The following is a 20,373-nucleotide window of genomic DNA, read 5'->3' on the forward strand; positions in this document are numbered from 1 at the left end:
ATGGCCTGTATTGGCTACAACATTTTGGAAATATTTTCTGCAAATTGCACTCACCCACATGGCTTGAAGTTTTGGGGTTTTTCTTTTCTTCTTCTTTTTGAGATTTTTATTCTTGGAACAAGTCCTTAAGAAAAAGAGGAACCAGAAATGCCACAAAATGATTTGAAACAGACAGATGCCTCTGAGAGCAGTCAGAGATGGCAAATTAGCACGCAGTTGACATTCCTTCTGTCCCAATGACATTTCTGATGTTGAATAATATTCACAGGGTTCCTCTCTAACCTATTATGCCTTTTCTTTTTTATGGTAATGACGTTTGCCCTAATTACAAAAGCATTACCTGCTCAGAAAGAATTGAATGCATGGAGAAAACCTGAAGAGTAAGCACAGACACACATATACACATAGTCTCACCTACCCTTTCGGTTAGGAACAGGAATTTAATGAGTGCTGTGCCCCAGGCTTTCTCCAGGCATTATCCTAGCTCCATTTCACAGATGAGGAAACTGAAGCTTAGAGACTTTAAGCTGATAAGTGGTGGAGCTGGGAATCGAGCTCATGTCTATTTGTGATCTTAAATTCTTTTCCTTAACCACTCTATTATTCCTTCCTTCTTTCCTATCAACAAAAAATTTCCAAAATTAACCTTTTGATATAGGTCTTAACCAGTATTACAAAAAGCAGTGATTGTTCACAATGTCTTATGGCCTGCTTTTTAACATACCACATTTTCTCTTGTCATTTACTATGGTACATACTTTTTTTTTTTTTTTTTTACTGCATTGAGTCTATCAGTTGGATGTGCCATAATTTACTTTAAATTCCTGATGGCTGGACATTCAGGTTGCTTCAATTTTTTTAATATTATATTAATGCTACAGTGAACCATCTGGTAGATATATTTTTGCACCCATCTCTGGTTATTTCTTTAGGACAAATTTCCCAAGAATTTGCTGGATCAAAGGGATTGTGTGTTTTTAGTGTTTAATACCTGTTGCCAAATTGTCCTTCAGAAAGGCAAGCCCATTGTACAATCCCATAAGCAACGTCTGAGTCTCTGCTTCCCCACTCTGTCTGATTATGCCTCTTCCTCCAAGATGACTAGTCATTATTATGAGCTAATTGTGCCTCGCGTCTCCTTCCATGGAGAATGGGGACTCTTTCAAAATATAAATGATTTAATAATATCCAAATGTTTAATGCCAATGCAGGGGTAAAAAAACAAAACTGCTCATAATCATTTCCATCCCTACCATCATTACCACCTGCATTGGGACAATTTATAACCTTCCCCCTTGCTGGTTTGAAACTGTTGTGAATCCCCAGAAAAGCCACGTTCTTTAATGCTCGTTCAGTATTATTGGGTGGGATCTTTTTAATAAGACTGCTTCCATGGAGATGTGACCCACCCAATTGTGGGTGGGACGTTTTGATTAGGTGCTTTCCATGGAGATGTGTCCACCCATTCAAGGTGAGGTTGCTTACTGGACTCCTTTAAGAGGTGACCATTTTGGAAAAGGCTTCAGAACCAACATGAGACCTAGACATTTGGAGATGCAGGAGGAAAATGCCCCTGGGAAAGCTGTTTGAAAGGAAAAGCCAAAGATCCTGGCAGATGCCAGCCACAGGACCTCCCAGCTGACAGAGGTGTTCTGGACCCACTGGTCTTTCTTTCAACAAAGGTATCTTTATCTGGATGCCTCAGTTTGGACATTTTTATAGCCTTAGAACTGTAAACTTGCAATGTAATAAATTCCCTTTTAAAAAACCAACCAGTTCCGGTATATTGCATTCTGGCAGCATTAGCAATCCGAAACACCCCCAACCCATGTGTCTGACCTCATGATCTTGGCACAGGATTCCAACCAGCACCATGAAGATAGCTCTCAGCGGGAAATACCTGAAACTGTTGAACCATAATCCAATAGCCTTGATTCCTAAAGACGACTGGGTAGCTATAGCGCTTTTAAGGTGTGACCATGTAATTGTGAAAACCTTGTGACTGCACTCCCTTTATCTAGTGTATGGACAGATGAGTAAGAAAAAAAAGAAAAAGACAATAAATAAATACATAATGGGGGAGGTTATGGGATGTTTGGGTGTTCTTTTTCACTTCTATTTTTAATTTTGTTCTTTTTTTTCTGAGTAATGAAAATGTTCAAAAATTGCTTGTGATGATGAATGCTGTGAACCACTGTACAATTGGGATGATTATATTATATGTGAATATATAATATATCTCAATAAAACTGCATTTTATAAAAAGATAACTCTAGGCACAAGTCTGTTGTTAGTGGGAGTGGTGTGCTGGTTTCAGGAAAGGACAGTGATGAGACTGACCCATTGCAATGACCCACACATACTGTACAGTGGCTCTGTTGACATGAAACCATCACCCCCAACTTCCCCTTCATATGGAAATCACCCTGCCTTTGGCACCCTGCTTTGGGAAGCAGCTATCAGCTGCTTTCTGTGCCAGCGTGGGCACTGAGTGAGCCAGGTTCATGGCTCATAATGTGGTGAGACTCAAATTAGAAAAGAATCAGAGCTCTCTTTCAAGAATTTGAACTTGAGGAACTGAAACAATTGAAGCAAGCCAGCAGGAGTCCATCACTGGGGAAGGGGGCATTGGAAGGAAGACTCTGTAGTCCAAGATCTCATGGCTCTAGGTAAGTACAGGCTTGGCACATAGCAGGTGCTCAATTTGTATTGGTTGCTAACTGAATGGCTGAACTTGGTTAGCGGACTTCTCTTTTTCTCCTCTGTCCAACATTCCTTCCCCCTTCTTCTGTAAGAAACACCACATTCCTTTGGGGAACTGGCTTCTCCACTCTGTGTGCATTGGACTCTACCTACCTGATCCACTTGAATTGAGAGGCGGAGTACAAACTCTTCAGCCCTGTGGGCTCTCTTGGTGTGACATCAACAACCTTTTCCTGCTCCTCCCCCTTCACTCCTCCTTGCTTATTTCCATTCCCTGGATGTGCTGTACACTTCCACACTTATGCTACTATTTCTCAAGCCTAGCATATTCTTCCTTCCATTCCGCCCCTTGGAAATCATGCAAGGCCCATCAAATGCCACCTTTTCCAGGAACCCTTTCCTGATCTGCCCTATTTTATTTTCTTCAAAGCATAGTGGGGACCTAAAAGATCCTTACTTAATTGTTTATGGGATCATCGTCTGTCTTCCCCACCACTGAGGATCCTAAAGGTGAAACCACTTGTCTCATTCACAGCTGCACCCCCAGAGCCTGGGACATATTAGGGGCTTGAAAAATCTTTCTTGACTGACCCAGCTTTGGGATGTCACCTGAGTAAGTCCAATCAGAGATTCTGCCTGGGAGTTTGACTCTTGTGTGAAAACACGCAGGCTTAGGAGGATGGATTCCCACCAAGTCACCTGGAGATCATTTGTTGTGAGCTCCTTCAGCAGAGAGCTACAGATCTGCCCTCTTTCACACTCTTCCTGAACGCCAGGGGCTCATCTCTCCTTTAAATTCCAGAGCTACCCCACAATGTTCCAACAAACTGTTTCTTTGTTTAAGTGAATCTGTTTCTGTGCCTTATCATCATAGAACCCTAACTTTATACAGCCTTCATGACACACATTCATTCGTTCATTTGCAGAGGAGACAAATGAGGCAGAAACTAGCCCTGTGTCCCAAAGGCTGCATCACCTGTGGGCTCTCAGGGCTTTTCTTGAGTGCCTGCGGAGCTTGATTTATCATCAGTTAACTCAGAAAAAGATGAAGTCCCCCCCAGCCCTGCTTTGTTATCCTCTCGCCCTTCTTCTTGGTAATCTGACCTCCACAGGGCTTGGGCTCCTCTTAGGTCCCACACCTCTGACAGACATCTGATGTCCCAGGTTCCACAAGCCCTTAGCCCTTCTCCATGCCCCCTTCTGCCCTGATTGTGCCAGGTACAGAATTTATGGGATGATTTCTTTACCTGCTCATCTCTTAGGGCCCATATTTTAGCTCCATTCATTCATTCATTCATTCACTCAATCTTTACTGAGTGCCTACTATGTACATGGCACTGTTCTAGACAGTTGGGATGTATCAGATCCCTGCTCTCGCCAAGCCTACGGTCTATCAGGAAGAGATAAATGATAAGCAACAAATCACAATAACTAAGAAAATTATCTAGTGAGTGAGAAGATTATAAGTGCTCTGGAAGAAAAAATAGAGCCAGTAAGGGGGCTAGTAAGGGGTGAGGGACAGGTTGCTGTTTTAAATAGCTTAATCAGAGGTGGCCTCACTGAGAAGGAATTAAGGAAATAACTGACAGGTCATGCCACTATCTGAAGGAAGAGTTCCAGGCAGAGAGTACAAGTGCAAAGGCCCTGAAGGAGCTTTGGAATCCAGCAAACTTGGGTTGCAATCTCTAATTCTCTACATTCTGTCTGTGTGGGCATGGGGAAATCTGTCTGAGCCTCCATTTCCTTATCTGTGAAATGAGGATAAAATGAGGTAATACCCATAAAGCAGCTGGAACAGAGCTGATTCTCCAGAATTGTTAACTATGGGCTCTGCCAAATCCTAGAGATTTGGGAAATAACTGCAAGTAAGTCCCTGGTAGCAGTGGGTACAGTGTCATGATTAAGAGCTTAGGTTTCTGGATAGATCATTTAAACAACTCAGACACATGGAACCCAGAATGGGACTGAGGGCCTGTAATTCTGTGTAGCTTAATATAATGCCCGGATATATCCCAGAGTATGTTGAGCAGATAATAAAACAGTATTGGCAAAGTCCCTTAAGGGATGGGAGAAATATTATGGAACTATTAAACTTTATCACTGGGGAAACCCCTGATACTGTCTCAAACATTAGGGACTCCCAAGTCAATAGGCCGAGCCCTTGATCTTGAGGCTTACCTTGTGAAGCTTATTTATGTAGCAGAGAAGCTTAGCCTACCTATAGTTATGCCTATGAATTACTTCCAGAGGACCTCTTTTGTTGCTCAGATGTGGTTTCCATCTCTCTAAGCCCAGCTCTGCAAGTAAAATCATTATCCTTCCCCCTACATGGGACATGATGTCCTGGGGTGAAAGTCTCTCTAGCAACATGGGACATGATTCCCAGGGATGAGTCTGGCCCTGGCACCATGGGATCAACAATGCCATCCTGACCAAAAAGGGGCAAAGAACTGTAACAAATAAGGTATCAATGGCTGAGAGAGTTCAAACAGAGGCAGGAGGCTATCCTGGAGGTTGTAAGCTTTAGCAAGATATTGCTATTTACCATGGTTTGCCAAACCCCCAACCAAAACCATTCCTGCCGACCCTGAATAACGCTCAGGGCTCTGAGATTCACAAAGGTTCCATGTACTATGACTAGTTTCCATAAAACTACAATCTCCAGATGGGTTCCTAGGTAGATAAGTCCTGAAACACAGAAGGGCCTCTCCAGAACATCAGCTAGTTCCATCCCCCATCCCGTATTATCGACAGCCCCTTCCAACATGAAAAAGTTAGAATAGTCCAAATACCCTTAAAGACTGGGAGAAAGATCAGAGGAGAAGGTGGAGTTATAACAGAGAAGATAGGATTTAACAAACGAGTATAACTGCTGAATCATATTCACATTTCTTTTAGTCTCCAGTGTCTTGGAGCAGCTGGAAGGAAAAACTTAAAATTGTGGAATTGTAACCCATACCAAACTCTGAAATCTGTTCTATAACTAATTGTCTCAGTTTCCTTAGGATTTATTGCTTTTGTATAGAAATGTTATTTTTCACAATAAAAAATAATAAATAAAATAAACTTTTTTGAAAAAAGAGCTCAGGTTCCAGCTCAGTCATTTCATAGCCATATGACCTTGGGCAAGTTCACATAACCCCAGTCTCTCCACTTTAAAGTGGGATAATAATAGTAAGAGGGTCATCGTAAGAAAAAATTGGGGTATTCTGGTACGTGTTTGGGAGATATGCTTAGCTCTCAAGAAGCACGCAGTTCACCATGTACAAGCTATATATGTGTGAAGATTTTTCAATTAAAAAAAAAAAGCAGCACGCAGTGAATGGTAGCAATTTCTTTGGCTAAAACCATGGCAAGAGCGATTCTTTTCTCCACAGTATTGCTACATTGGCAGAATGTGAGCTCGGAGCTGCCCAGGGGGCCATGTGTGAGAGGCCTTGCCTGGGAAGGATCCAGCCCAGAGAAGGAAGAGCTGAGAGGTGGGCAGTCCTCAGGGACCCCTGATGATTTCTTTCTTTTTCTTTTTTTAATATAACTTAAAAAAAAAAAACATTAAAAACATATTAGAATGAGGCTGCACCATACCCACATTTAACTAATGCAAACTCACTGATATACTACACTTGATTCTAGCCAAAAGTCTGAGAAGTGATGAAAACTCAACTCTAAATGCTTACCTCGGTGATGAGGAAGTGAGCGCAACCTGGGGAAGCAAAGGGCCAGGTAGGAGAAGGGCGGTGCCAGCCAGGAAGGGAAGGACTGAACTTGTCCCTCCGTGGCTTCCCTAGCTGAGGGAGGCACAAAAACAAACCCCACCCTTCTCCCCTGCAGAGGTAGTTCCCAACCCTCCCAGGATCTAGTCCCAGGATGCTTTTTTTAAAACCGCAAATGATCTCATCATCCTGCGCATTAATCTGTTGTTTGAGAAAAGGCATTACAACAAAAAGTCACTATGGATTCTTATACACTCTTAAAGAAATTAACTTTTTTTTTTTCATTGCACTAGCACTGAAAACTAATCCCTGGGAGCCAAATTCAGCTTTGAAAATGTGGCTTGCCCCTGGAATCATGATTTTTTTTCTTTAACTTTTTATTTGAAACAATTTCAAACTTACAAGACAGCTGCAAAAACAATACAAACCTTATATGGAGAATGCCAACATCCTCCACCCCATGCTCAGATCCACCACTTTTAACATTTTGTCACATTTGCCATATCATTCCATCTACCTATCTAGGATATATCTATTTTTCTATCAATTTTCTAAACATCTGAGAGTAGATTATATACATCATGCCCCTAAACACATATGCTTCCATAAGTACAATTCCTAAGAACAAGGATATTCACTTATATAACTACCTTAGGTACAGTTATCAAATTCAAGAACTCTAACACTTACATAAAGCTTACAGTCTAAATTCCAATTTTTTCATGTCATATTTGTTTACATTCTCAAAAATAATTATAAAGGCCTCTTAAGCCTTTTCTCCTCACTTAGTAGATCCAGTCCAGGATCACATACTGCATTTAATAGTCATTATCTCTATAATTGCTTGGAAACTTGATTTTTTAAAAAAAATGTATAAATGCCCTTGGGTCCGAATACACTTTTCTGTTTACCATAGTCCCCACCACTCCCTATTGTCATACATCTAATGGCTTCCTTCATTTAGGTTACCTGTCTGGCCTATAAGCAATTGAGTTTGTAGTCTGTGCCTTGTGTAAAAAACCTGGTAACAGAGGGTTAGAAAGAAACCACACATTTGAAATCTTTCTACCAGAGTTGCATCTTATCAGCCTTATTAGCCTCTGCTCATCATTGTAATGCATCAAATGTGCTAGAGGTGTGTGCCAACCTGCTGCAAAAGTAAAAGAAGCATCTCCCATTTGATTGGATTCATCCAGTGAAGAGAAACAAACACTTCTTACCTGTTGCTGAGAGATCAGTGGAAGAGGACATCAAGAGTTCCTTTAAGAAGAGAACAGGTTCTCAGTGGGATCATTTCCATCTCCAAGACCATCTGATTTCTCTAGGAGGAAAACACGAGAATGTTTCCCTCAACTAGAAGAGGGGAAAAAGAAAAGTGCACTTTATGAATTTTTCCTTTCTCTGGGGACTTGTCAGGCAGGATGCATGGCCACGATGGGGAGGCCTGGTCCTGGGGGCAGCTCTGAGGGCAGGGGGTGATGTGGCCAGGCCTAGCAAGAGACACTCCGGCGGCATTCCCCAGCTCAGCCTGAACTTTCGACCCCATTGTCTACTCTAATTACTGGAACCAGCAGGACAAATTCCTCGACCTACTTTCCAGTCCTTTTTGCTGCCACAGAGAGATAAGGCCTCCCTGGGCTTCTCTCTTATTTTAATGCAGTAGAACCTGCTGGGGAGCTACTTGCAAACTCACATTTTGAACCAAAGGAGCAACTCATACTCAGATTGAAGACAGAGGTTCAGGGTAGCTTCTTTGCAGCTGCTTCTAACATTAAGTTTTGTTAAAGTTACTCGTAACCAAGAGCAATCAGAGGAAAATATTTTTTTTCTTTGGGAATAATCAGGATATGGCGATGAAAACAAGATCTCAATTTACACCTACCAAATTAGCACAAATTTTTAAATGCAATACCGAATGTTAGTGAGGTTGTAAGAAACCTATAATTCACAAGTTGCTGGTTGGCACACTTATAATACAACAATACATATCAGGAGCCAGTCATAACGTTCCTGAGCCATTTATCTTATTCCTGGGAAATTATCCAAAGGAAATGCTTCAAAAGAAAGGAAAAAGCTGTAAGATAGAGTTCTTTAGTATACCATAGAACAGAACAGGACTCTGCAGGCTGGCAAACTCCCACCTATGGGCCAAATTCAGCCTGAGGTCTGTTTTTGTAAGGCCAGTGAGCTAAGTATGTTTCTACATTCTCAAAAGATTGTTAAAAAACAAAGAAGAGTATGTGAAGTTTGCTGACCCCAAGGATAAGAGAAAACGGGATAAAGACTAAAAACAACACGAGAAATGTTTGCTACGCATTAAGCTTCAGAAGCAGAATATAAAATTGAATATTCACTATGATGTCAACCATGTGAAAATATAATATATGTCATATGCACACACGTTGAAGGAAAGGTAAAAATAAAATCTGTTTGGGAGAAATTTGAAATGATGTATTTTTCTTAAAAAAATTCCTTCATAGTGGTGGCACGGATGGCTCAGGGTGCACGGGTGGTTCAGTGGTAGAATTCTCGCCTTCCATGTGGAAGACCCAGGTTTGATTCCTGGACCATGCACCCCCCCCAAAATTTTTTTCCTTCATATTGGAAACAGTTCAGATGCTTTTTGGGTAGGGAGTTGATTGCATAAATTGATGCTACATCTTTATAGTGGAGTACCATGCGGCCATTTAAAATGATGATGTGGGTCTGCATTTCATTACCGAAATGAAAAGATGCTCATGACATAGAGTGAAAAGGCAGATTACAGAATAGCAAGCTCAGTGAGAGCTTGTTTATATAAATTGAATACCTATCTATTTGGGTGTATATGTAGCAAGATCAGAGGGGAAGGACAGACATCAAAAATGTTTACAGCCACTATCTCTGGTTTGATGGGGTTTGGAGTGAATTTTGTTTTGTTTTTACTATTTGGTGGTTTGGGTTTTTTACACTGAGCATTTGTCATTTTTTGAATCAGGAAAAAGGAAAGTATTTTCTGAAAACTCCTGTAATGCTGTTCAAATGTTTTCACAACATAAAAGAGTTGCCATTTGCAATCTGCCAAGGTTCTAGAAATCAGAGGACAGCTGTCTCCTTCCAGCTGCTTGCTGATCTGCCCTTTTCCCCACTGCTTCTACCTTAAATGTTACTTCCTCTAGCCTCCAGCTTTCAGACAAAGGCCTGAGACCAGGGTGAGGTGAGTGAGGCATTTGTCTCATGTACAAAAATGAAGGCAATACCCAAAAAACTCTGTAATCAAGATGAATAATATTTTAGTGTAATGTTTTAAAAGATACAAATGCAAAAAAAAAAAATCTGTGATGAAGAAAATATTAACATTTTTATAAAAAGGCAAGATCAATGTCACTGAGTTGTCCTTATACCTCAAGTGCCAATTTGACTTGGCACAATATTGTTACTGACCCTGATTTAATGTAAAATATTGATATTTCATTCATCATGAATTTTTGGCATTAATTTTGAGTTTTAAAAATATTATGTTAAAATATTACTCATCTTGATTACTGAGTTTTTGGCATCCCCTTCAAATATACTAAAAACCATTGACTTGTATACTTTAAACAGGAGAACTTTATAGTCTATACATCATACCTCAATAAAGCTGTTAAAAAAACTTCATTCATGGTCACCAAAATTTGAATTTTATGTACATTTCATGTGTCATGAAATATTCTTCTTTTGTTTGTTTGTTTTTTCCAGCCACTTAAAAGTGGTAAACCATTCTTAACTCATGGGCTGTACAAAAACAGGTGGCCGGCCAGATTTGGCCTGTGGGCTGTAATTTGCCAACCCCTAAGTTAAAACATAGGAAGTACTTAATACAGAGTGTGAAAAGCAAGAGACAAGCTTAAAGAGGAGGCAGCTTCCTCTTTGAGGCTGCTTTGTCCAGATGGCGCTCATTTCTGTCATCTGGGGTTGTTCTGAGGCAATGTGGGTTGAGCACCTAGTAGAGAAGCCTAACTTCAGGGGTGTTAGTAATGTCAGTTCCCCAAATCCCCAGCTGGGAGAGCTAAGCCAGGCCCCAGGCAGCTTGCACTGGAGGCCTGGCCTGCTGGACTGGCTCAGATCACCCTATCTCTTCCCATCAATTTTAGGTTTCTTTCTGCCATCGATATTTCCCACTTTTTGCTCATATTTCTCAGCAGTTTTTAATTACTGTTCGAGTAGCCGCCACCTAGCAGCTTATCTGCTACATGATTGTGTGGCAGGGCTGTAAAACTGCAGATAACCCTGGCTCCCTGGGCAAGAGAGCCACTGCCTTATCAGATACTGGCTACAATAATTAACCATGTGGAGAAATAAAAACAAATATTAGACAGTGAATGCCTCATATGTGACCAAAAGCCCCAGACTCAGTGAAAGCCTGTTGGCTCTGCTGTTTCCTTATCATGTCGCCTTATTTCTGACTGCAGTTTTCCTGAAATCTCCACCGTCCGTGCTCCTGTCCGCCTGCAACCATTCCCTCCAAGTAGCAGCTCCCCACATTGTTCATCTTTCAGTTTTTGTTGACCCTTAACTTTTTGTTGTTGTTGTTGAAGTTTTTATTTCATCAACATAAAGTTAACTCTGCGATCCAGCTATCGAAGGGGAGGATAATGTAGAATCCAAAGAACTGGAGTGAGAGTACAAAGATGACAGGATACTGAAAGAAGACAGGGGAGGTGGGATACTCCCCTGAGCGACAGAAGGATTGGTCTGGTGGTTGAGACAAAACACAAATCAAATTTATTAGATTTGTCCAGGGTCGGCCATGGTGTTCTCCTTGCTGGTCTTGCCATTTCTGGATCCAGTGTGCTCCATGGTGTCCACGCTATTCACGCTCTCTTTCACCTTGCCAAAGACCACGGGCCTGCCATCTGACCACCCAGTTTCAGCAGAGCAGATGAAAAACTGGGAACCATTTGTGTTGTGTCCAGAACTGACCACAGACAAGATGCCAGGACCCACATGCTTCAGGATGACTTTCTCATCATCAAACTTCTTCGTAGATGGACTTGCCACCAGTGCTGTTATGATGTGTGAAGTTACCACCCTGACACATAGACCCAGGAATAATTCTGTGAAAGCAGGAATCCTTATAACCAAATCCTTTTTCTCCAGTTTGTGGAGCATGAAAATTTGGCATTTTGTCTGCAAACAGCTTGAAGGAGTTGCAGCCCACAGGCTTGCCGTCATCAGCAATGTTGAAGAACATGGTGGGGTTGGCCATGGCTGCAGGTGGCAGTGTCTGCCATCACCCTTAACTTTGAAGACCTTTTCTCATCCCTCCCCTTCTCTAGTCCATGTCTTTCATGTTCCCTGTAGTGGGGTGAATAGCATCCCCTCAAAATTCATGTCCATCCAGAATCTCAGAAGGTGACCTTATTTGGACAGAGGGTCTTTGAAGATGGAATTAGTTAAGATGAGGCCATAGTGGATTAAGATGGGCCCTAAACCCAGTGACTGGTGTCCTTATGAGAAGAGGAGAAGAGACACACAGGGAAGAAGGTCATGTGAAGACAGAAGCAGGGACTGGAGTGATGCAGCTACAGGCTGAGGAGCACCAAGGATTGCTGGGAACCACCAGAGGCTAGGAAGAGGCCACAAAGGATTTCTCCACTGAGCCTTCGGAGATGGCATGCCCTGTCCACACCTTGGTTTCTGACTTCAGGTCTCCAGGACCTTAAGAGAATAGGCTTCTGTTTTCAGCCACCTAGTTTGTGGTCCTCTTTTTTTACAGCACCTCAGGAAAACTAATATACACCCCCCTCTTTGTGTCTGAAGATACTTCCCCTTCAGTGTCAAGTCAGACCACCGAAGGGCAAGATGACTAATGATGCCTTCATCATGGGCTTGTTGGGAGAGTTAAATGAGATGTAAAGTGTACGAAGGACCCAAGTCGGATGTTGGTTGAGGGCTGTTAGCATAATTTTAGTAGAGGTGTTGAGTGGCAGTGCTTTGTAGTCTCAGGCATGTACTTAATTCCAGGAGTACAGGCTCTCTAGGTTAAACTTCATTACCCAAAATAGCAGCAATACCCTGTCATATCAAAATGGTTCAAAATCAACCTACTCATTCTTTCACTTATTTGAGTTCATTCATTCACTCATTCGGCAGTGAGGGGCTTCTGTACTGTGTTAAGTAATTTAGACTCTCCCATAGGCATGAGAGCATTAGCATCTTCATCAGTAAAGAACATGGAAAAAATTACATCACTGACCATCAAGCATGCTCCAAGCACTGTTCTAGACAGTGGGGACAAAACAATGAACAAGAGTAACACGCTCTCGTCCTCAAGGAGTTTACAGATTAGAACGGAAGCTAAGTACACCATGTAAGGTGATAAAAGCCGCGGGAGCTGGCAGGAAAGATGAATCAATTCAGGCTGAAAGATCAGCCCAGAAGGCTTCCTGAAGGAGGAGGAGCTTGAGTTACTCTTGAAGGACAAATGGGAGTGGTCCAGATGGGGATGGAGGTGGGTCATGTGTCCAAATCCCAGTACAAAGGAAAAGTCTTTCATACAGACGGTCCTTGAAATATTTTTAGTGTGCTGTTAGATGGACAGCTCATTCTTAAGCATAGTTTGAAAGGCTTGCTAGGCTCCTTCCTGTTTCAGTTTCCTAGCTGCTAAAACAAATACCATACAGTGGGCTGGTTTCCCAAATGGAATTTACTGGCTCAAAGTTTCAGAGACCAGAAGGCTAGATTCCTCCCTGGTTGGTATCTTCTGGCTAGCCAGCGATCTTTGGGGTTCCTTGGCTTTTTTGTCCCATGGCAATGCACATGCTGGCATCTTCTCCTTTCTTTTCCAGGTTCCATTGACTTCCATCTTCTCTGGCTGAATTCTCTCTCTCTGTCTGATTTTCAAAAAGAACTCGAGTTGTTCAGATTTAAGCCCAACCTGGTTCAACTGGGCTACAACTTAACTGAAGCAACATCTTGAAGAGATCCAATCCACAGTAGTTCCACACCCAGTGGCATGCAGACCAAGACCAAGAATATGTCCAAACTAGGGTACGCAATCCAATCCACCATAGCTCCCAACTTTTATCATAAACCCACAATGTCTGCACCATGGAGGTTTTGAACATCAGCTGTTGTGGGATGCTAAGCGAGTCAAATGAAGCTCTCTGTGCTTCAGTTTTCTCATCCAGAAAACAAAAATATTAAAGACAGCTCCACAGGGGTGTTATCAGCATAAAATAAAACAGCAGACTCAAAGTATTTGGAGCTTAGTAAAAGCTAGAATTTGATATACATATTTATTATTTCCAACTTTCTTTCTCCTGCCTACTCCTTACTCTCAAGCCAAAGAAGGTGGGATGGATGCTAGACAGTTACCAAAAATGTTTTTGAATCATCTGAAGTATCCAGTGGTTTATTAATGAATATTTCTTGGGATAGAATCTGTATCCTGTCTTTTAGCTGCTTTGACAGTTGTGTAGATCCTGTTAGTTGCTTACCCAATAACCATTCCCTTTTCTTCCTTGCTAGCAGAATCCAATTTTGTTTGTAGTGGTAATGTGCCAGCCTTAGAGGTTGAATCATGATTGTCTAAAAAATCTGGCCCTGTGATCCAGTTTTGGCAATAAGACTTAAGAAGAAAGCTTTTTCTTTCTTGACAAATGCAGTCACAGTTGACAATGCCTCTGCCATCATCTTCCTGCCTTGAATTCCTAAAGTTATGGCTACAGCAATGGCAGCCACATCATTAGCAATGATCATGACCTAGTAGTCAAAAGAATCTCTGTGACAGTGGCCCTGATATGATTGTGCCTCTCAACCAACATCAGATTTTATGTTTGATTAGGCAGCATAATAGTTTTGGTTACAGACAACCAACTGCAATCCTGACTAGTTGAATGGAATTGAGCTTAGACAGGTTTTCATTCAGAGCCAAGAATACCAAACCAAAACACTAAGTCATGGGCATCTAGGGTCTGAGTCAGGTTACCACGTAGGCCATGTGATCCAGAGAACCGGGGTCCTGGCAGTGAGGCAATGACCGGAACACGAGAGAGTGAAGCCTCAGTTGCTGAGCCAGAAACATGGCAGCAGATGATTTTGGAAGAGGAGGAAGTACCTCCATTCAACGTGGCAGACTGAAGAGTGTTGGTCCCAGGGGAATGGGGCTCCAGGAAAGACAAGAAGGACTGGAAGTCCCTGAAATGTGGGTGGATCTGGGGTTCTCAGTCCTCTACATGGCCTGTCCTCCTGTTTCCTCAACAGGTTCTAGCATCTCCTCCTTTTATTATCTCTAATAAGGTCTGATTTTTCCAACTTTCTCCATTTTTCTACTTGATGTTCTGAATAAGGTAGAAAGCTGGTAAAGCAGCAGGCTTAAAACTCAGCCACTTTTTCCTGTTTGCCCCACCCTCCCCAGCCTCGTGCATAAACATTTGCTCAATGAGGGACTGAATGCATGAATGAGCAGATCTTGCAGATTCCATTGTCTTACTATCTGTGCTAATCCATAATAATTTATATTTGATTTTGGAATACATTATATAATTTGAATTCTTCAAATTTACCTTTCTAATTATGTTCTTCTTTGGCTAACATGGAAATTAATTTGCACAGGTTGAGTGATGGTAAGGGAGGTTTGTTAGGTGTTGGGATCGTTAGGCAGATAATCCATACATCCGCAGTCAAGAGTTGTCTAAATTGGGAAGGTCAAACTACACTGGTATTTGAAGCATGGTGAGTGTGTGTTCATGTGTGGGTATGCTTGGTTTCTGCATTAGCCAATCCATGCAAACTGGTTCTGTTTATAATCCTGCCTACTGGTTTGGTTGTGGCCTAGACTTTCTGACCTGCCACTGTTCTGAGAGCTATAATCCAGCAATAAATTGAATTACACCTGGCCTTGCTCAGACTTCAGGACCTCAATGGCAGGTACTAGGTTCTTAGGTGAGTTTTCTGTGGGTTCCTGAGTTATCCCTCTGCTTGCTCAATGCACAATGGGTAGTCAAGAATGAATGAATACATCAATTCAGAAAAAGAAATAAAAGGAAAAAAAAGAATGAATGAGCCCTTCCTGAATTACACATTAAGTTGCCAGTCTGAAATCTCAGTTCTCTGGGGGCAATTGTTGTTTGTTCACTCCTGTGCCATCTGTCTACCTGGATTGATCCTCCTGCTTGGGCTGGATCTGGAGTTCCACTTGACCTTGATTAATAGGCTCTACTTTTCCCTGGAAAGGATCCCAAGCTCCCAATCTGGATGGAGATTCTTGGCCCTATGTGCCTGAGCATAGAATGACTGGTTCCTGGTCTTGTTCCAGTGTTTGGACATTTGATGGGGCCTGGCCTGGCCTTGTGCCTTTGAACTGGCAGCTCTCAGCCCAGCCACATGGCCAACACTCAAAACAAATGAACCACTGACACTGTCAACTCACTCACAGCCTTTGTCCTGAGCCATTTGCCTTGACCTACCTTATGCTTTAGTTCCTAATATGCTCTAAATATCTTGGCTCCAACCTTTATGTTCACCACCCACCCCAGGATTGACATGATTCCACACATTTGTGGTTCCCTCCTGGACAATGAGTCACACTTGACTTCCAATCTACAATTGTGCCCCCATTTCTCTAGCACTGAGCTCAGGCTTCCCTCCTTAATGAGGCTTCATGCCAATCCCTTTGATTTTATCACCTTTGGCTACTTGCATTACCCTTAGCCAAATCCAGAACCTTATATCCACAGCATTTTGTAGCCCTACCTCTTCTGGGTCAATCTGGCCTCAGGAACTAGAGCAGGATGCCCATACCTGTGGATCTGCTTGGATCCCTAATACCAGTCTTCCCTGAACTGTCTTGCCAGCTTCATTCCGCAAATATTTCTCAAATACCTACTGTGTGTCAGGCACTGTCCTAGGCACTGGGAATTTAATAGTGATCAAGACATCATCATTACGCCAAATCCTAGTGGAGAGACAGACATGTAAACAGCAACCACAATGCAGTGTGTTAAGGGCCACAACAGATGCACAAGCCTGAGAGCCATCCCGGCACCTCCCAACAATGAAATGTCAGAACTAGAATGAGGAATGTTAAAATGATGCCAGATACCAAAAGGGTTCCAAATGGAATCCCCAGGGGATCTCTGCCTAAGAGCCCTACCCTAGAAACCAGATCCACTTTCTCCTCCAGGGGAAAGAGGAGTAATTGATTCCCCATCTTTAGCAACCACAAATGCCATGGGAGCCGATAGGATAACCAGGCTGTGGAGGGGCCAGCCGGGCACTCTCTGCAGCTGCCTCACCCTCTGGGCAGAGGAGGACTTGACCACATTTCTTGAAAGAAAAAGTATTGCTCCAAAGTGAACGTGGCGCTTCTGCCCGAAAGGAAACGGTTGGAGGAATTACCAAAAGCACAGTGACTGCAAATTCTGCCCAATACAATGGGAACAAACTTCCTGATTCTATGAAAAAATGAGAAGGAAGCTGGACTCTTGTCTCCCGGAGACAAGGTGAGAAATAAAGAGACACAGAGAGTAAGTAAATCCTGGAGTAAGACAGTATCACAGGAAAGAGTGAAATAAACAAAATAAAAGTATGAAATTATTTAATTACTTGGGAAAATATGGTAGAAAGGAATTAGAGTTAGGAAATGGTGGAGGGTCTACTTCAATGACTAGATAAGGCTTATCTGGTAACAGAACATACTTGTTTTAGTCAATTGATGCCTAAAGTCTTCAAGAATGTGTTTTCTCTTCCTTTTCCTGTCTGAATGGAGCTACATCATGGGCTCTGATTTCTTTGAGATAGCATTGACTCTATCCATTCCCTCAGAACCTAAGGTGGCAGGGTACAAGGACAGTAACTGCCTTATCAGTAAAGGAAGGTCCAAAAACGTGATTCCTGTTGTACCTGTTTCACAATTTGTTTTGCAAACTTTTTTGTGTTTGTCCTGGTTCTCCTAGAAGCAGAAGCTAAGATGAGGTTACAAGCACATGAATTTTATTAGAGGAAATGTCTGTGTAAGGAAAAAATGGGGAGGGAGCAGGGAGAGGCATGTGACCCCAAGGGAAGGAAAGAAGCTTGAATGGAAGCATCCTAGAGGGCCATGTTCAGGAAGGTTCAGCAAGGCCCTTGGGGAGTTTTGAAAGGAAAGTCAACCTCATAGGTGTCTGTCTCTCCTGGGAACACCTTGCCTTAGTATCTCTGCCTTATTCCGTCGCTGGCTGGTTTGTGAAGCCTGTGGGGGTAAATATTTAAAATCAGAAGTGCCTTAGAAACTCAAGGCAGAGTTTCTCGTGGGTAGTCCAACATCTGGCAGAAACACTTGGGGCACCTGTTCAAATTTCTAAAGAATTTCTGCCCAGACCTGTTGAATCCTAAATCTTGGAGATAAGAACCAGCGCTTTAACAGATACAGATGCCACATTTATAGATAGCACCAAGGTAGAAGGAAGCTTGTTAGAGGTGATTCACGCTAAATCCATATCAAATGTTATCTGGAAAAAAAAGTGAAATCTGGCTATAATTTAATATCACAATCACTTCACGGTTTTCTTGTCACTAAAAGCTACAGCCACAGCTCTGCTTCAAATTCCTTTCAGTTTCCAAGCCCTCCTTTCAGACAGCTTAAAAAAATGAAAAAGAAAAAGGTTACAAAAACAGCACTTCAGAGAAAGCAGCAAGGTCACTCAATTGCTTCCCCTGGTTAATTTAAGGATCTTAAATTATGCATGCTGTTTTGAAAACATTTTGCATGTTCAATTCACATGCCTGAGCAACCCAGGCTACAGGATAAAATCAAGCGTAATAATTCTCAAAAATCTGCTTCTGCTTTTTCGTCACCCATATTCCAGGGCTACGCCGGTTTGAGATGCAGAATAGGTATTTAAATCATTTGGCAGTGTGCTGGGAGAGTTTGAGGGGGTAAGAGAGAAAAGCTGGGGCCGCTGAGCCAACTCCTGCTTGCATTCTTCTGGATCTCCAACACTTTCTCCGACCACCCCTTACCGGATCCCACAACCTCCGAGACCCCCTTCCACCGAGAGGAACTGATCACTCCCATCCTCGCCTTAAATCTAGCGGGGCGAAAAGGCCAGAGGTTGGATTTGTCCTCTGTCTGACGTGGGTAACCTTGAACATTAAAGAAATGAACCCAGTACAGATGGCCCTGAAATTTCAACCAATGCGAACGCGATATGCAGATTAGGAAGTCGAAACCACCTGTCCATTGGCTGACTTCCGCCTGACGTCAAAAGGCCCCGCCCACCAAACCTAGCCAGAGGCGCCGCCGGCAAGTTTCTGGTCAAGTTTGAAAAGCTACTGTGTGTGTGTGTGTGTGTGTGTGTGTGTGTGGTGTGTGTGTGTGTGTGTGTGTGTGTGTGTGTGTGTGTGTGTGTGTGTGTGTGTTAATCAGCTGGTGCGGGTTTCCTGCATTTCCTGTTAGCCAAAAAAAAAAAAAAAAAATTGTTCACGTACAGACCCTGAAGGACTCAGGGCCGAAGTGAATTTTGTTCTCTAAGGAATGTCCTGCCCCTTCTATGACTGTTTACTGGTGTTTTGAACAAAACCGACAGGGGAGAAAGTTGTGAATTCAACATGAGCCATGGTGACTTTACGAAAGTTAAGCTTAGTAGTTTCCAGGAAGCCCCAGGCTGACCCAACTCTATGACTCAAATGATGTGAGTCTTTTTGGCTGTGGTCTTGACTTCAAAACGAAAGAAATGCAGGCACTGCAGGTTAGGGGCCTTCCTCACTTTTCCTATTTCATTTTGCAGAGAGTGCGCTTCTATCATCCCCCTCAATTTGAAATTCCCAATTTCAATACCTCTGAGGACTGAGAGAGAGAAAGCTTATGTATAGAGATAAAATAGATAATATCTACCTTAACCTCCTGACACCCCCCTCCCACCCCAAAGCTTGTCTTTTCCTAAACAATTGCCCTTGAAATGTCTGGCAGTTACTTGACACTGCCTATTTGGTATCCTAAAGCTGCGGGGAATTTTTCCAAAATCTCTCACCATAAGGAATGATTTGCGTGCCCTCCTCCCCAAATTAGCAAAGACATAACACAGCTGAAACTCTTCACTGCCGGGGAGGGGGCACCCCACATTGTTTGGTTTGTGCAGAACCCTTTTTACCTGCTGGGAATAGCATCCAGTTTTTCCTTCAGGGAATCATCTCACCCTCACTTTCAGACCTGGTCTGGATGAAGGGGGACCCCTTCTCTCCCCCTACCTATAGAGGTAAGCATATGTCTCAAACCATATGACAGCATCTGTCAACTAGTATTATGTATCTTCCCCAGTTACACAGTGACTGGGACAGGACTGGACATGTCACACACGGTGGTCTAAATGACACCAATCCCTGGACTTTGATGGAAAAAGAGATACTTTCTTTTCCCACTGGGATTCCTAAACTGGTAGGAGACAGTTGTGGGGCTGTCTTTTGGGGGGATCATCTTTGCCCTGCCCGAAAGAAAGAGACTTTTCAACAATGAAGTCTATATGAAGAAAAGATGAGCTAAAAGAGATGGATTTCTGATGATGGTATTTGAGCACCTGGATCCAGCTATGCCTGAAATGAGGCCCTTGTACTTTTTACTTGCTAGAGTCAGTAAATTACCATTCTAATATGTTGGATGGAGTTCATTTCTGTTGCTGACAATTGAAAGAGTCCTCATTTGTATATCCAACCACAGGCTAAGCCTTACTCTCAAGGAGGGGTTTAGGGCTATTCTAGGCTTCTCCCTGTGTGGTTTTTTACCGGTTCCTTCTGCTCCTGTGAGAGTTGGTTGGGGAGGGGAAGGGCTGATGTGGTGGTATGTGGGTGTCAGGTAGGGGGGCAGATCACACTGGGACAGTAAAGTAGGAGGATTAGATGAAGAGGATTGAGATCAAATAGAGCTGAGCCACCACCACCATCTCTTTGATCCCCAGTTTCCTCATCTGTGTGCTCCATGGGGACAATGACTATCCCTCCCTCTTGGGGTTGGGTG

General features: G+C 42.7%; 2 long non-coding RNA genes and 1 pseudogene across 2 annotated transcripts; 1 reads left to right on the forward strand and 2 right to left on the reverse strand.

Moving 5' to 3' along the window:
• Nucleotides 1-6,068: 6,068 nt before the first annotated feature.
• LOC143682272 (uncharacterized) lies at nucleotides 6,069-16,437 on the reverse strand. The gene is made up of 3 exons (XR_013175062.1): nucleotides 16,270-16,437; nucleotides 7,637-7,737; nucleotides 6,069-6,238 (listed from the first exon to the last, which is right to left on the reverse strand). It is a non-coding gene; the product is annotated as an uncharacterized LOC143682272 (long non-coding RNA).
• LOC143682271 (peptidyl-prolyl cis-trans isomerase A pseudogene) lies at nucleotides 11,166-11,646 on the reverse strand (annotated as a pseudogene).
• A 69-nt stretch (nucleotides 16,438-16,506) lies between the features above and the next one.
• Nucleotides 16,507-18,532, forward strand: LOC143682273 (uncharacterized). Its single transcript, XR_013175063.1, has 2 exons — nucleotides 16,507-16,885; nucleotides 18,230-18,532. It is a non-coding gene; the product is annotated as an uncharacterized LOC143682273 (long non-coding RNA).
• The last annotated feature ends 1,841 nt before the right edge of the window (nucleotides 18,533-20,373 follow it).

This window comes from Tamandua tetradactyla, chromosome 5, assembly GCF_023851605.1.
Source record: "Tamandua tetradactyla isolate mTamTet1 chromosome 5, mTamTet1.pri, whole genome shotgun sequence".
Classification (NCBI taxonomy): Eukaryota; Metazoa; Chordata; class Mammalia; order Pilosa; family Myrmecophagidae; genus Tamandua; species Tamandua tetradactyla.